Here is a 17,145-nt window from a genome sequence, read left to right on the forward strand (position 1 = left end):
GCTCTTAAAATGGCCGTCTCCTTTGGCAGCGCTCTGAAAATGGCCGTCTCCTTTCGCAGCGCTCTGAAAATGGCCGTCTCCTTTGGCAGCGCTCTGAAAATGGCCGTCTCCTTTGGCAGCGCTCTTAAAATGGCCGTCTCCTTTGGCAGCGCTCTTAAAATGGCCGTCTCCTTTGGCAGCGCTCTGAAAATGGCCGTCTCCTTTGGCAGCGCTCTGAAAATGGCCGTCTCCTTTGGCAGCGCTCTTAAAATGGCCGTCTCCTTTGGCAGCGCTCTGAAAATGGCCGTCTCCTTTGGCAGCGCTCTGAAAATGGCCGTCTCCTTTGGCAGCGCTCTGAAAATGGCTGTCTCCTTTGGCAGCGCTCTGAAAATGGCTGTCTCCTTTGGCAGCGCTCTGAAAATGGCCGTCTCCTTTGGCAGCGCTCTGAAAATGGCCGTCTCCTTTGGCAGCGCTCTGAAAATGGCCGTCTCCTTTGGCAGCGCTCTGAAAAGGGCCGGCGTAGAGTGGAGACACACAGCACACATTAAACACGTGAACGCTAGTGCTGAGCAACTAACCGACATTGCTGTTTTTTTAAGACAACTAATTGACCAACATTGGTTCAATTATTTGAATTCCATTTTGTATTAACTGTTCTATAAGCTCAATGCCACATTGCACAGTTTCTCTAGAGATAAATCATATCCAGCCTGAACTGTACGATGTAGTAGGGAGATGTAGTTATCAATAGGCCAGTATTCTACATAGTTTAGTGCAGAAAACATGGTCATTAACTACAACGACCATAATCCATTGCTTGCCTACTTGTCAAGTCTGTGTTACTTTTACACCTACTATGTTATGTTAGTGTGGGGCAGACAGAGACAGCTATAAACCTACTCGTTAAAACCAGCTAGAGAGATGTAGAGACTGGAGAGAGACAGGGATAGGTTTGGTGATTTCACATAGCACCCTATTAGGGCTTTTGCCTAAAGTAGTGCAGTATACAGGGAACAGCTGGTGCGCGATGTTTAACATTAAAGTAATCTCGAGGTATTGCTCGCCTGAGGTAGAGTACCTCATGATAAGCTGTAGACCACACTATCTACCAAGAGAGTTCTCATCTATATTATTCGTAGCCGTCTATTTACGACCACAAACCGATGCTGGCACTAAGACCGCACTCAACCAACTCTATAAGGCCGTAAACAAACAAGGAAATGCTCATCCAGAAGTGGCGCTCCTAGTGGCCGGGGACTTTAATGCAGGCAAACTTAAATCAGTTTTACCAGCATGTCACGTGTGTAACTAGAAGAAAGAAAAAAAAAATTCTAGCCCACCTTTACTCCACACACAGAGATGCATACAAAGCTCTCCCTCACCTTCCATTTGGCAAACCTGACCATAATTCTAATCTCCTGCTACCTGCTTACAAGCAAAAACTAAAGCAGGAAATAGCAGTGACTTGCTTCATATGGAAGTGGTCAGATGACGCGGATGCTACGCTACAGGACTGTTTTGCTGCACAGACTGGAATATGGTCTGGAATTCATCCAATGGCATTGAGGAGTATACCACCTCAGTCATTGGCTTCATCAAAAAGTGCATCGATGACGTCGTCCCCACAGTGACCGTACGTACATATCCCAACCAGAAGCCATGGATTACAGGCAACATCCGCATCGAGCTAAAGGCTAGAGCTGCCGCGGGACACTAATCTGGACACTTATGAGAAATCCCGCTATGCCCTCAGATGAACCATCAAACAAGCAAAGCGTCAATACAGGCTTAAGATTGAATCCTACTACGCCGGCTCTGATGCTCGTCGGATGTGGCAGGGCTTGAAAACTATTGCGGACTACGAAGGGAAACCCAGACGCGAGCTGCCCAGTGACACGAGCCTACCAGACAAGCTAAATGCCTTTTACGCTCACTTCGAGGCAAGAAACACTGAAGCATGCACGAGAGCACCAGCTGTTCTGGATGACTGTGTGATAACGCTCTCGGTAGCCGATGTGAGCAAGACCTTTAAACAGGTCAACATTCACAAAGCCGCAGTGCCAGACGGATTATTTTCATATATAAAATCTCTATGGGTGGCCACGGAAGGAGACTTGTATGGCATTGAAGCTCATCTGGAGGTTAGTTAACACAGTGTCCAAAGAAGGGCCAGAATTATACAGAATGGTGTCGTCTGCGTAGAGGTGGATCAGAGACTCACAAGCAGCGAGATCGGCATCATTGATGTATACAGAGAAAAGAGTCGGCCCGGGAATTGAACCCTGTGGCACCCCCATAGAGACTGCCAGAGGTCCGGACAACAGGCCCTCCGATTTGACACACTGAACTCTATCAGAGAAGTAGTTGGTGAACCAGGCGAGGCAATCATTTGAGAAACCAAGGCTGTTGAGTCTGCCGATAAGAATATATCTATGCTGAGTCCTCTATCACAACTGGTACAATTCCAATATAAAAGTATTTGTTTTCTCCAAAGTTGCCGAAATGCCATGTGCGTCCACTTATCAGTGCATTCCTTACAACCTAACCATTACGAAACATCCTAATGAGGAAGTGCCTTTTTGTTGTTGACAAAATGCGACACTCATTGACCTTCATACAAAAATTCCTCACTTTCATGGTCTTATTTTCGTGGACAGATTTTGGGCAGAGTAAAACCTCTTGCTTCGCCTCTTCATCTCTGCCTGTAGTTAGCCATCTGTTCTCTCGCTAAAGGAGGGGGGGAGGAGGGGATAGAGAGAGAGAGAACGAGGGAGAGAAGGGAGAGAGAAAGAAGGGAGCAAGAGAGAAAGAATAAGGAGAGAGAGAGAGCACAAGAGAGAGACAGAGGGACATTCCTCGTCAGTCCGTACATTGTCACTAATCCTAGGTAACAACCGTCGCTAAGCAATAGTCTCCTCCCACTAATCCTAGGTAACAACCGTCGCTAAGCAATAGTCTCCGCACACTAATCCTAGGTAACAACCGTCGCTAAGCAATAGTCTCCTCCCACTAATCCTAGGTAACAACCGTCGCTAAGCAATAGTCTCCGCACACTAATCCTAGGTAACAACCGTCGCTAAGCAATAGTCTCCTCCCACTAATCCTAGGTAACAACCGTCGCTAAGCAATAGTCTCCGCACACTAATCCTAGGTAACAACCGTCGCTAAGCAATAAACTCCGCACACCAATCCTAGGTAACAACCGTCGCTAAGCAATAAACTCCGCACACCAATCCTAGGTAACAACCGTCGCTAAGCAATAGTCTCCTCACACTAATCCTAGGTAACAACCGTCGCTAAGCAATAGTCTCCTCACACTAATCCTAGGTAACAACCGTCGCTAAGCAATAGTCTCCTCACACTAATCCTAGGTAACAACCGTCGCTAAGCAATAGTCTCCTCACACTAATCCTAGGTAACACAAACACATGCAGTGAGTCCAAACGAATAAAAACATCCAGTCATGAAACCTTGATTAACCCAATCCTAAATCCAGCACGATGAGACAAAGACCAACACGCCAAAATATAATACTACACTACTGTATCACCCTGTGTAGCTCCGATCCGATCACAGGATTTAACCCTGACCCCATCCGTAACCTGAGAGGACTGGAGGAGCAGCGTAATATAACCCTGACCCCATCCATAACCTGAAAGGACTGGTGGAGCAGCGTAGTTTAACCCTGACCCCATCCGTAACCTGAGAGGACTGGAGGAGCAGCGTAGTTTAACCCTGACCCCATCCGTAACCTGAGAGGACTGGTGGAGCAGCGTAGTTTAACCCTGACCCCATCCGTATCCTGAGAGGACTGGTGGAGCAGCGTAGTTTAACCCTGACCCCATCCATAACCTGAGAGGACTGGTGGAGCAGCGTAGTTTAACCCTGACCCCATCCGTAACCTGAGAGGACTGGAGGAGCAGTGTAATATAACCCTGACCCCATCCGTAACCTGAGAGGACTGGAGGAGCAGCGTAGTTTAACCCTGACCCCATCCGTAACCTGAGAGGACTGGTGGAGCAGCGTAGTTTAACCCTGACCCCATCCGTAACCTGAAAGGACTGGTGGAGCAGCGTAGTTTAACCCTGACCCCATCCGTAAACTGAGAGGACTGGTGGAGCAGCGTAATATAACCCTGACCCCATGACCCCAGTTTACTAACGTAAGGTCGCACAGAGTGCCAAGCACTACTCTAGATATCCTTTTCTTACACTTCAGTCTGTGTGTAGTGCTCTCTTTCACACACTATCATATTGAACACACACACACCTATAGGTCTCCATTACACCCCAGTCTGTAGGGAGTGGAGGTTGACTTGTCCTGTATCTTACACTTCACACAGAGAAAGCGGCCCGGGACAGTTCTCACACACACCAGTTAGACAGCAAGGTCATTCAGTTGAGTGAGGAGTGTCGCGGTCTATAAATAGATGAAAAACATTATACACTGGGGGACAGTGGCCACATGAAATAAACTAACAGTGATTAGCCTGCTCTTCCACTCTGATTTCACCTCTTTCCAATCCTGATTGGAAGAAAAACAACAAGCACCTTTCAGCCTGGGAAAGAGAGAAAGAATAATCTCTCCCTCTCTCCCTCTCTCTCTCTCTCTCTCTCAAAACATATGTTTACAATGCCAAAGCAAGTGAAATAGATACAACAAAAGTTTCATAAACCTCTCCCACAGTCTCCCTCTCTCTCTGTGTCTTCCTCTCTTTCCCCCCCTCTCCCTGTCTTCCTCCCCCCTCATGTAGACTACTACTAAATACAGTAGGCCTAATTCATCATGAAGACTACTACTAAATACAGTAGGTCTAATTCATCATGTAGACTACTACTAAATACAGTAGGCCTAATTCATCATGTAGACTACTACTAAATACAGTAGGTCGATTTCATCATGTAGACTACTACTAAATACAGTAGGTCTACTTCATCATGTAGACTACTACTAAATACAGTAGGCCTAATTCATCATGTAGACTACTACTAAATACAGTAGGCCTAATTCATCATGTAGACTACTACTAAATACAGTAGGTCTAATTCATCATGTAGACTACTACTAAATACAGTAGGTCTAATTCATCATGTAGACTACTACTAAATACAGTAGGTCTAATTCATCATGTAGACTACTACTAAATACAGTAGGCCTAATTCATCATGTAGACTACTACTAAATACAGTAGGCCTAATTCATCATGTAGACTACTACTAAATACAGTAGGTCTAATTCATCATGTAGACTACTACTAAATACAGTAGGTCTAATTCATCATGTAGACTACTACTAAATACAGTAGGTCTAATTCATCATGTAGACTACTACTAAATACAGTAGGTCTACTTCATCATGTAGACTACTACTAAATACAGTAGGTCTACTTCATCATGTAGACTACTACTAAATACAGTAGGCCTAATTCATCATGTAGACAACTAAATACAGTAGGTCTACAGTGAGGGGAAAAAGTATTTGATCCCCTGCTGATTTTGTACGTTTGCCCACTGACAAAGAAATAATCAGTCTATAATTTTAATGTTTGGTTTATTTGAACAGTGAGAGACAGAATAACAACAAAAAAATCCAGAAAAACGCATGTCACAAATGTTATAAAATGATTTGCATTTTAATGAGGGAAATAAGTATTTGACCCCCTCTGCAAAACATGACTTAGTACTTGGTGGCAAAACCCTTGTTGGCAATCCAGAGGTCAGATGTTTCTTGTAGTTGGCCACCAGGTTTGCACACATCTCAGGAGGGATTTTGTCCCACTCCTCTTTGCAGATATTCTCCAAGTCATTAAGGTTTCGAGGCTGACGTTTGGCAACTTGAACCTTCAGCTCCCACCACAGATTTTCTATGGGATTAAGGTCTGGAGACTGGCTAGGCCACTCCAAGACCTTAATGTGCTTCTTCTTGAGCCACTCCTTTGTTGCCTTGGCCGTGTGTTTTGGGTCATTGTCATGCTGGAATACCCATCCACGACCCATTTTCAATGCCCTGGCTGAGGGAAGGAGGTTCTCACCCAAGATTTGACGGTACTTGGCCCCGTCCATCGTCCCTTTGATGCGGTGAAGTTGTCCTGTCCCCTGAGCAGAAAAACACCCCCAAAATAATAATGTTTCCACCTCCATGTTTGATGGTGGGGATGGTGTTCTTGGGGTCATAGGCAGCATTCCTCCTCCTCCAAACACGGCGAGTTGAGTTGATGCCAAAGAGCTCCATTTTGGTCTCATCTGACCACAACACTTTCACCCAGTTGTCCTCTGAATCATTCAGATGTTCATTGGCAAACTTCAGACGGGCATGTATATGTATTCTTGAGCAGGGGGACCTTGCGGGCGCTGCAGGATTTCAGTCCTTCACGGCGTAGTGTGTTACCAATTGTTTTCTTGGTGATTATGTTCCCAGCTACCTTGAGATCATTGACAAGATCCTCCCTTGTAGTTCTGGGCTGATTCCTCACCGTTCTCATGACCATTGCAACTCCACGAGGTGAGATCTTGCATGGAGCCCCAGGCCGAGGGAGATTGACAGTTATTTTGTGTTTCTTCCATTTGTGAATAATCGCACCAAATGTTGTCACCTTCTCACCAAGCTGCTTGGCGATGGTCTTGTAGCCCATTCCAGCCTTGTGTAGGTCTACAATCTTGTCCCTGACATCCATGGAGAGCTCTTTGGTCTCGGCCATGGTGGAGAGTTTGGAATCTGATTGATTGATTGTTTCTGTGGATAGGTGTCTTTTATACAGGTAACAAGCTGAGATTAGGAGCACTCCCTTTAAGAGTGGTGGCCAACTACAAGAAACGTCTGACCTCTGTGATTGCCAACAAGGGTTTTGCCACCAAGTACTAAGTCATGTTTTGCAAAGGGGTCAAATACTTATTTCCCTCATTAAAATGCAAATCATTTTATAACATTTGTGACATGCGTTTTTCTGGATTTTTTTGTTGTTATTCTGTCTCTCAGTGTTCAAATAAACCTACCATTAAAATTATAGACTGATTATTTCTTTGTCAGTGGGCAAACATACAAAATCAGCAGGGGATCAAATACTTTTTTCCCTCACTGTACTTCATCATGTAGTCTACTATTAAATACAGTAGGTCTACTTCATCATGTAGACTACTACTAAATACAGTAGGCCTACTTCATCATGTAGACTACAACTAAATACAGTAGGCCTAGTTTAATTCATCATGTAGACTACTACTAAATACAGTAGGTCTAATTCATCATGTAGACTACTACTAAATACAGTAGGCCTAATTCATCATGTAGACTACTATTAAATACAGTAGGCCTACTTCATCATGTAGACTACTACTAAATACAGTAGGCCTAGTCTAATTCATCATGTAGACTACTACTAAATACAGTAGGCCTAATTCATCATGTAGACTACTACTAAATACAGTAGGCCTAATTCATCATGTAGACTACTACTAAATACAGTAGGCCTAATTCATCATGTAGACTACTACTAAATACAGTAGGCCTAATTCATCATGTAGACTACTACTAAATACAGTAGGCCTAATTCATCATGTAGACTACTACTAAATACAGTAGGTCTACTTCATCATGTAGACTACTACTAAATACAGTAGGCCTAATTCATCATGTAGACTACTACTAAATACAGTAGGCCTAATTCATCATGTAGACTACTACTAAATACAGTAGGCCTAGTCTACATTCATCATGTAGACTACTACTAAATACAGTAGGCCTAATTCATCATGTAGACTACTACTAAATACAGTAGGCCTAATTCTTAATGTAGACTACTACTAAATACAGTAGGCCTAATTCATCATGTAGACTACTACTAAATACAGTAGGCCTAATTCATCATGTAGACTACTACTAAATACAGTAGGCCTAATTCATCATGTAGACTACTACTAAAATACAGTAGGCCTAGTCTAATTCATCATGTAGACTACAACTAAATACAGTCGGTCTAATTCTTAATGTAGACTACTACTAAATACAGTAGGCCTAATTCATCATGTAGACTACTACTAAATACAGTAGGTCTACATCATGTAGACTACTACTAAATACAGTAGGCCTAATTCATCATGTAGACTACTACTAAATACAGTAGGCCTAATTCATCATGTAGACTACTACTAAATATAGTAGGCCTAATTCATCATGTAGACTACTACTAAATACAGTAGGTCTAATTCATCATGTAGACTACTACTAAATACAGTAGGCCTAGTCTAATTCATCATGTAGACTACTACTAAATACAGTAGGCCTACTTCATCATGTAGACTACTACTAAATACAGTAGGCCTAATTCATCATGTAGACTACTACTAAATACAGTAGGCCTAATTCATCATGTAGACTACTACTAAATACAGTAGGTCTACTTCATCATGTAGACTACTACTAAATACAGTAGGTCTACTTCATCATGTAGACTACTACTAAATACAGTAGGCCTAGTCTAATTCATCATATAGACTACAACTAAATACAGTAGGCCTAATTCATCATGTAGACTACTACTAAATACAGTAGGCCTAATTCATCATGTAGACTACTACTAAATACAGTAGGTCTACTTCATCATGTAGACTACTACTAAATACAGTAGGTCTACTTCATCATGTAGACTACTACTAAATACAGTAGGCCTAATTCATCATGTAGACTACTACTAAATACAGTAGGCCTAATTCATCATGTAGACTACTACTAAATACAGTAGGTCTAATTCATCATGTAGACTACTACTAAATACAGTAGGCCTAGTCTAATTCATCATGTAGACTACTACTAAATACAGTAGGCCTACTTCATCATGTAGACTACTACTAAATACAGTAGGACCTACTTCATCATGTAGACTACTACTAAATACAGTAGGTCTACTTCATCATGTAGACTACTACTAAATACAGTAGGTCTACTTCATCATGTAGACAACTACTAAATACAGTAGGTCTAATTCATCATGTAGACTACTACTAAATACAGTAGGCCTAATTCATCATGTAGACTACTACTAAATACAGTAGGCCTAATTCATCATGTAGACTACTACTAAATACAGTAGGCCTAATTCATCATGTAGACTACTACTAAATACAGTAGGTCTAATTCATCATGTACTTGTGTGGCGTTTGCTCTGCAACAATAACCCTGCCTCCCTGTATACTTTCCATTGTTTAACAAGTTGACATCCTGCTTGTTGAAGTGTCTTGGCCTAGAAGCCCCGGGTTGACCGTTGGCAAGCACTCTGTCATGTTTAGCCCTGAGCATGGAATGTGGCGCGGGCGCGCGGCTGGTGTGACGAGAGAGAGAGAGATCTAACAGAGACTGACTTAGTCTGTATGTTTCCACAGACAGGCAGTGTTCCAGTGTGTGTGTGTGTGTGTGTGTGTGTGTGTGTGTGTAGGTAGTTACAGTGATTCTAGAGGAGGACTGCTGGTCTGATACACATCACTGACACCAACTGTCTGTCGGAGCTGGATTACAGTACAGTCCCTGAGTCCTGGGCCTGTCTTCATGAGGCATCGAAACGGAAAACAAAAACGGACTGAAAACAGGGAGTTGCTACCTGAAATTGTCCAATTAAGAACACAGATGTCTGTTTTCCGTTGCAAAACGTTTTTCTACGGTGTGCGCACTAAATGAACACGACCCAGGGTCAAGCAGAAGAGCGCTCTCAGAAAACAGAAACGCACTTCAATGTTTAAAAAAAAGGGCACAATAAAAACACTAGTGCCCTTAACTATGGCACAGAGTCTTGTTGGATTAGTCTCTCAAACATAATAGGCTACTGCCACAACACAACCTACAACACATCGGTGAAAAGCATCGACGACCGAGCTATAAAGCAGTGATATGAAACCATGACGACGGCCTTCCCTGTACCTACACAACTGAGCCCTCAGCGCTTCCCCCGTCGAGCCAATCAGAAGGCAGAGTCCCAAAGGGCACCCTGTCCCCAACAGCCCCTGGTCTACAGTAGTACACTATAAAGCAGGGGTGTCCGAAGTCCAGAGGGCCACACTGAAAATGTGTTATATTTCCTTGCTGTCAAAATAGTCCACGACTTAATTTTCGATGCTCCCCGACTGTCTAGTGATTATTAGTGATCTGGACAGTCAATAAACTATATGAATGTAGGTCTATTGTCATTTATACACTGTTTCAATTTGGTTTTAGTCATTTTGTTAAGAATATTGACTTTGTTGAATCCGGGTTCACAATTTTTTTTTTTTTTTCAACAACTGTACACATTCATAGTATTAAATCAAATGGAATTTCTCACGCTTAGTAAAACAGGTTTTAGACTAACAGAGAAATGCTTAATAATAACTAGGCTATAAACACAGGGTACCAGTACTGAGTCAATGCTCAGGGGTACGAGGTAATAACTAGGCTATATACACAGGGTACCAGTACTGAGTCAATGCTCAGGGGTACGAGGTAATAACTAGGCTATAAACACAGGGTACCAGTACTGAGTCAATGCTCAGGGGTACGAGGTAATAACTAGGCTATATACACAGGGTACCAGTACTGAGTCAATGCTCAGGGGTACGAGGTAATAACTAGGCTATAAACACAGGGTACCAGTACTGAGTTAATGCTCAGGGGTACGAGGTAATAACTAGGCTATATACACAGGGTACCAGTACTGAGTCAATGCTCAGGGGTACGAGGTAATAACTAGGCTATAAACACAGGGTACCAGTACTGAGTCAATGCTCAGGGGTATGAGGTAATTGAGGTAGATATGTACATATAGGTAGGGGTAAAGTAACTAGGCTACAGGATATATAATAAAGAGTAGCAGCAGCGTATGTGAGGAATCCCCCCCCCCAAAACAAGGGTCAATGACGATAATCCAGACAGCTATTTGATTCAATATTTAGCCGCATTATTTAGGACGCTCAAGACAAAAGATTCATCGGCTACAGTCAAACAAACAAATTATTTTGAACAATGGGAAGATAAAAAAAAACGTGGTTTCATAGAAAATACATTTTCTTGCCATAGCCAGGATTCGATCTTGTGCCTATGCTGCAGTCTGATCCCAAATCGCCTGTCGTAAATCTGCTGAGCTACAGTTCAGGAGCCAACAACAACAACAACATCTAAACTAAACCGGTACACAAGGTGTCCAGTAGAGGTCAGCGTTTCAGATATCGAATTTCTGCAACAAACATTTCGAAGAAAGAAAATAAAACAACAACTTGACCGAAAGAAGAGTCGGACGTCATTGATCACGTGGTTGTTACTTTTAAAACAAGAAACCTAGTTTTACAACCATTATATACTTACAAAAGGTGGTGGCTCCATTTTACTGGGCCGATAGGGAGACTGCATCTGATGGTCAGTCTCAGCGGAGGAAGAGGGCAGCAGACTGAGGGTAACCAATCAGCATCCCTTTGCGCTCTCTTTCCTCCAATGACAGTGACCAAAAAAGGGACAAGAGTCTTTCCAGCTGATGGAAAACTCGAGTCGCAACTCATTATTTCTACCTCATGCACAGATTCATGTTGTTACTCCTATGGACCAGAGAAAGTGAAATATTCCTCCGTATTAAATACAACCCAAGCCACTAATACTAAAGGAAGCGTATCAATACACATTCCTACTCATTCACTGCAGCTGCCGTGCTGTTGTCAGGTGAGTAGAAGTAAGCATAACATGCATTTTATGGCTTTAAAAAAAAAAAAAAAAGAAGTGTTGAATAGAAAGTGTTGACAGTACTGAGTAAAAACAAACATGAACTCACTCGTAAAAACAGCAGCTCTTTGCTGTATTCGTTGACAGTCTCTCTAGTCGTGGTTTTAAACGTTTAGAAATCTCACCGAATCAACTTTACTGTATCATTCTTTTACACCTGCTACATTACTGCAGACACGGTCATCTGAGCCATGCAATTGGCCAGTGGTAGGCCTATAGTGCACTTGATTTGCTCCTCTTGGGCCCACCGGGGAAGGCAGAGTTTGTACCTTCTGACATATGAAATGGTTCAAAATGGGAACACTATCACCTACCTGGTGCGCAGGACAGCTGAATCGAGCGTACCTAGACCAACAGTCCCGAGATAAATAAATAAAAAAAATAGGAATGCTTATCGTTGGGTTTTTTACAGAAATGTTCGGCGATCGACTAGGAATGCCTTGCAGATTGCGTAATCGGTGACCACTGTTGTAGACTAAGTCTAAGTAAGGTCTAGCAGAGGTGGAGGCCACAGCGGGATCCACTGACTGAGGGATCAAACAAAGCTTTGTACGTCATTTATCCCGTGGTAACTGCTTGTGAACTTTACTTGGGGTTTGAATTAAACTTTTAACTCACTTTTACATATTAACAAAAACCTTTAGATCCTTAAATTTGATAATTACCAATAACTACTAGAGCGGTTTTTATTTACAATAACCTTTTGAGAAATACATTTTTTGTATCTAAATAGGATCTCTCAAAATCCGATACTAGTGTGCGACGATTTCAGGAGAGAGTCCTCAGCTGTGTTACGTTCCCCAGCAAGACAACCCCCAAAAAAATGTTGCTCAAACAACAGGGAACTAACAAAGAGTCACTGACAACAACCACAACTAACCAAGTGGGTCTGAAAGATGCCTAGCAACAACAACTGGGACCTAAAAGACACCCACCACAAGGAGCCCACTAAATTTGCCAACTAAGAGGCAAAACAAAAGAAAAACCCACACCAAACTTAAAAAAAAAAGACAGGAAGCAAACCGAAAAGGTGGTACAAAACAAAACAAAAAAAATCAGATAAAGGATTGTTTGTCAAGAAATAAAAAAACAGGGAAAGCCAACTAACTAAAAAGGTGTTAAACTTCCAAATCTACACAGACAACTGGAGCACTGGGCCAGCCACTAGTGTGGGAGATCTGGTATCAATGGTTGTCATTGGTTACCACAGCATCAGCCATCATTAGGACTTTGTGGCTGTGGTAACTAGTGACAACCTGTATGGTATCAAATCGTCCCATCACTAAGCGCCACTGTCACATCACTATGCCAGGCCTGCCAACTTTTGAAGAAAGCTTGGAGAGTGAGATTTGCTTTGTGAATTTCATTTACCCCCTGGCACAACCCTCAGATGGCGAGTTACCCTTAAAACAGTTATTACTGTTTTAAAGCTTAATTTCCTGCAATTCTACATATTTTGGCATGGCTTAGTTCTATGACCAGGGTGTTAAAAATTTAAAAAAATTTTTAAAAACAGGTCAGGTGTATTCGGGGTGGTTTGAACATTCAATTAAAACTCCAAATTCGACGCCTTTGTTACTGTGAGATGTTTTGGGAACTATTTTTTTTTTTAAGTATGCTAATAATTGTTTTTATACATTTTTGGGGTGGTAATGAAATGAGATAGGGAGGCTGGCAAATGGGGAGGCCGGGGAAAAAAGACGGGGGGGGGGGGGGGGGTTCCGGGGAAAAAAGAATGGGATAGTTGGAAGCAGCCTTTTCCTTGTCACAGCCTAAATGTCAATCATTAAACAAGGGGACTAATGCAAGTAGGGACTAAATCAACTTTCGTACATGCTGTCAAAAGGCTGCATTCTGCCATATGGACGGGAGTAACAGCAAAGTATTATTTTTTATTTTTTTACAACATTGTACATAAAATAGCGCTACCTTGCGTTTTATTTTCCAGTTTTATTAACTCATTGGAGAACGTTCTCTCTCCATTCAGCGCCACTCTAATCTTAAGGGGCGTTTCTTTAAAACGCCATCCAATCCCCTTTATCCTTTACATAACTAGACCAATCATATGCTTCAAATGTGCCAGAGTTCACAGTGCTGTGGCAAGACAGGACAGAGGTTCCCCTCGTGCAACCTGGTCTCATACACTAGAGGTAACATAGTAAATGGAAACCTGGACCCTCAAATGAGAATGATACAGTATGTTAATTAAATATTTAGTATGGTTACAGAAAAGTTACTTAATGCAAAAATTAAAGCCGGTTGGTTGTAGTGGACGGGCGTTTAACGCGAATGTCTAGCAACCTAATGGTTGCATGTTCAGCTGTCATCACAGACAACTATAGCATTAGCGCTATTTAGCAACTACTTAATACTTTTTAGCTACTTTACAACTACTTAGCATGTTAGCTAGCATGTTAGCTAACCCTTCACCTAACATTAACCCTTTTAGCTAACCCTAGCCATTTTAGCTAACCATTCCCCTAACCTTAACCCTTTAACCTAAGTCCCAACCTTAAGCCTAACCTTAACGCCTAGCCTAGCTAACGTTAGCATTAGCCACCTAGCTAACATTAGCAACGACAAATTGGAATTTGTAACATATCTTACGTTTTGCAAATTTGTGTCATATTGTATATTTTACAAACCCATAACATATTGCACAAACTGAAATTCATAACATATCAAATGATTGCTGGACATCCACTAATTAATACATATCATTTGAACTTAACATATCATTACAAGTGAAATACCAAGAATTTACATACATAATAATACGAAATGCTCTGAGACCAGGGTGACTCGCGATGTTTAAATGCAAGCGCAGATGCTCCGATTTCAAAACGATGTGGAGGACAGTTGAAAAGATAAAACGCACTGAGACTATACAATTGACTAATTAATTTTTTTTAATGAAAGCTGTACTTTTCAATGCGTTTATGATTTAAGAGGTGTGGCGTGAGAAGAGGTTGAAACGCATGAGAGCTTGGCTGCGCTGTTCCGCACGTCATCGCACTATGCAACCTCGCCTGCGTAGACTGTAAATAGGTCATTAAAACCCACTTTCTAAAGAAAAGTACAATTACATGAAGGCTATCTGCTCTCTTTCTACCCGGGGGGAGAGAGACAAACGCAACGCGATAGGAACGTTCCTTCAAAGGGGGGTGGAGAAACTGTCCTGGGGGGGTGGAGAAACTGTCCTGGGGGGGGTGGAGAAACTGTCCTGGGGGGGGTGGAGAAACTGTCCTGGGGGGGTGGAGAAACAGTCCTGGGGGGGGTGGAGAAACTGTCCTGGGGGGGGTGGAGAAACTGTCCTGGGGGGGGTGGAGAAACTGTCCTGGGGGGGTGGAGAAACTGTCCTGGGGGGGTGGAGAAACTGTCCTGGGGGGGGTGGAGAAACTGTCCTGGGGGGGGTGGAGAAACTGTCCTGGGGGGGGTGGAGAAACTGTCCTGGGGGGGGTGGAGAAACTGTCCTGGGGGGGGTGGAGAAACTGTCCTGGGGGGGGTGGAGAAACTGTCCTGGGGGGGGTGGAGAAACTGTCCTGGGGGGGGTGGAGAAACTGTCCTGGGGGGGTGGAGAAACTGTCCTGGGGGGGTGGAGAAACTGTCCTGGGGGGGGTGGAGAAACAGTCCTGGGGGGGGTGGAGAAACTGTCCTGGGGGGGGTGGAGAAACTGTCCTGGGGGGGTGGAGAAACTGTCCTGGGGGGGTGGAGAAACTGTCCTGGGGGGGGTGGAGAAACTGTCCTGGGGGGGTGGAGAAACTGTCCTGGGGGGGTGGAGAAACAGTCCTGGGGGGGTGGAGAAACAGTCCTGGGGGGGGTGGAGAAACTGTCCTGGGGGGGTGGAGAAACTGTCCTGGGGGGGGTGGAGAAACTGTCCTGGGGGGGTGGAGAAACTGTCCTGGGGGGGGACAGTCCTGGGGGGGTGGAGAAACTGTCCTGGGGGGGGTGGATAAACTGTCCTGGGGGGGTGGAGAAACTGTCCTGGGGGGGGGTGGAGAAACAGTCCTGGGGGGGGGTGGAGAAACAGTCCTGGGGGGGGTGGAGAAACAGTCCTGGGGGGGTGGAGAAACTGTCCTGGGGGGGTGGAGAAACTGTCCTGGCGGGGTGGAGAAACTGTCCTGGGGGGGTGGAGAAACTGTCCTGGGGGGGTGGAGAAACTGTCCTGGGGGGGTGGAGAAACTGTCCTGGGGGGGGTGGGGGGACAGTCCTGGGAGGGGGACAGTCCTGGGGAGGGGAACAGTCCTGGGGAGGGGGACAGTCCTGGGGGAGGGGAACAGTCCTGGGGGAGGGGAACAGTCCTGGGGGGTTTGACATCGTCACAACACTGACTTGGTTTGACTCCACACCGCTTAACGTGACTTCGTGTCCATTCAGTTTGACACCGCTATTGAGAAATACCACTGGTGTAACGTTGCAACTTTACCACCAAGCGACATGGTAGCGAAGCACTGCACGATGCAGAAAGAAAGCTGACTCACTAAAGTCACTCATTTAGGGAACATTACGTAAACCAAGTTGTTAACCTTTATATTTAGATTTACGGTAAGGGTGAATCAGGATATGAGAAATCCCATCACTGCTCTGAATTTAAAAGCCCGCTCAACAACAAAAAAACCCACAGTTAAATATCCAAGGAGAGAGAGAGAGAGAAAACATCCACTGTTACTAGCTAAAGGTTAGCTAACGATACCCGGATCGGTGAACTTCATACCGACAACAAAACACACTCAGAAATACGAAGTATTCCCCGGTGCACCAAATGCAACAACAAAAAAACACACTGCATGTCTGTCAAGCACAGAAACGACTAGTGAAAATTGGTCCAAGTGTTGCGGCAAAGGCAAAAGAAACACCATGTTTTTTACGAACTCAGTCACTCAAGTAGCAGGAAAACATGTCTAGTTAGCTTCCCGTGTGGTAGCTAGCAGCTAGCTAACCTACCTTAACACCGACAACCGTTTCACACATCCAATCCCATCGCAGAATTAAACACCAAAAATAACACGAATTGCAACAACACCCCCCTATCCCCCCTCCAAAAAATAAAACCCCAGCGAACCCTTGATAAAGCCCACATGCGGTACTTACGACGTGAAACTTTCCGTCGGCCTGTGCTGTGTTAAATCCCGTGTGTTAAACCCGGTCTGACCTTCGGTCGGGAGGAAAAGCTATTTACCGCTAGCTAACTGTGCTGCGGCCATGTTCCTCCGACTGCTGCTGCTGGCTGCTGGCTGCCTGCTGACTGCTGCTGCTGGCTCAAACCCCGACGCTGCATGACTGGCTGCTTGTTTATCTCGCTAGAAAGCCTTCCCCCCTACCACACACACACACACACACATCACATCACATCACCGCACCACAGAGAGGAGATACTCCGGTTAGCGGGGGGGATCTCTCTCCGGTATGGAAGGCAGCGTTGCTTTGCACAGACCA

At 44.1% G+C, this 17,145-nt stretch overlaps 1 protein-coding gene across 1 annotated transcript in view; it reads right to left on the reverse strand.

Annotated features, from left to right (window-relative positions):
- LOC106591314 (nuclear receptor coactivator 2) overlaps positions 1-17,145 on the reverse strand; it is a 168,327-nt gene extending 151,182 nt beyond the window's left edge. The window contains 1 exon segment of the mRNA XM_082970808.1: positions 16,801-17,145. The gene's annotated coding sequence lies outside the window, so the exon portion shown is untranslated.

This window comes from Salmo salar, chromosome 29 (genome assembly GCF_965601325.2).
Source record: "Salmo salar chromosome 29, fSalSal1, whole genome shotgun sequence".
Lineage (NCBI taxonomy): Eukaryota > Metazoa > Chordata > Actinopteri > Salmoniformes > Salmonidae > Salmo > Salmo salar.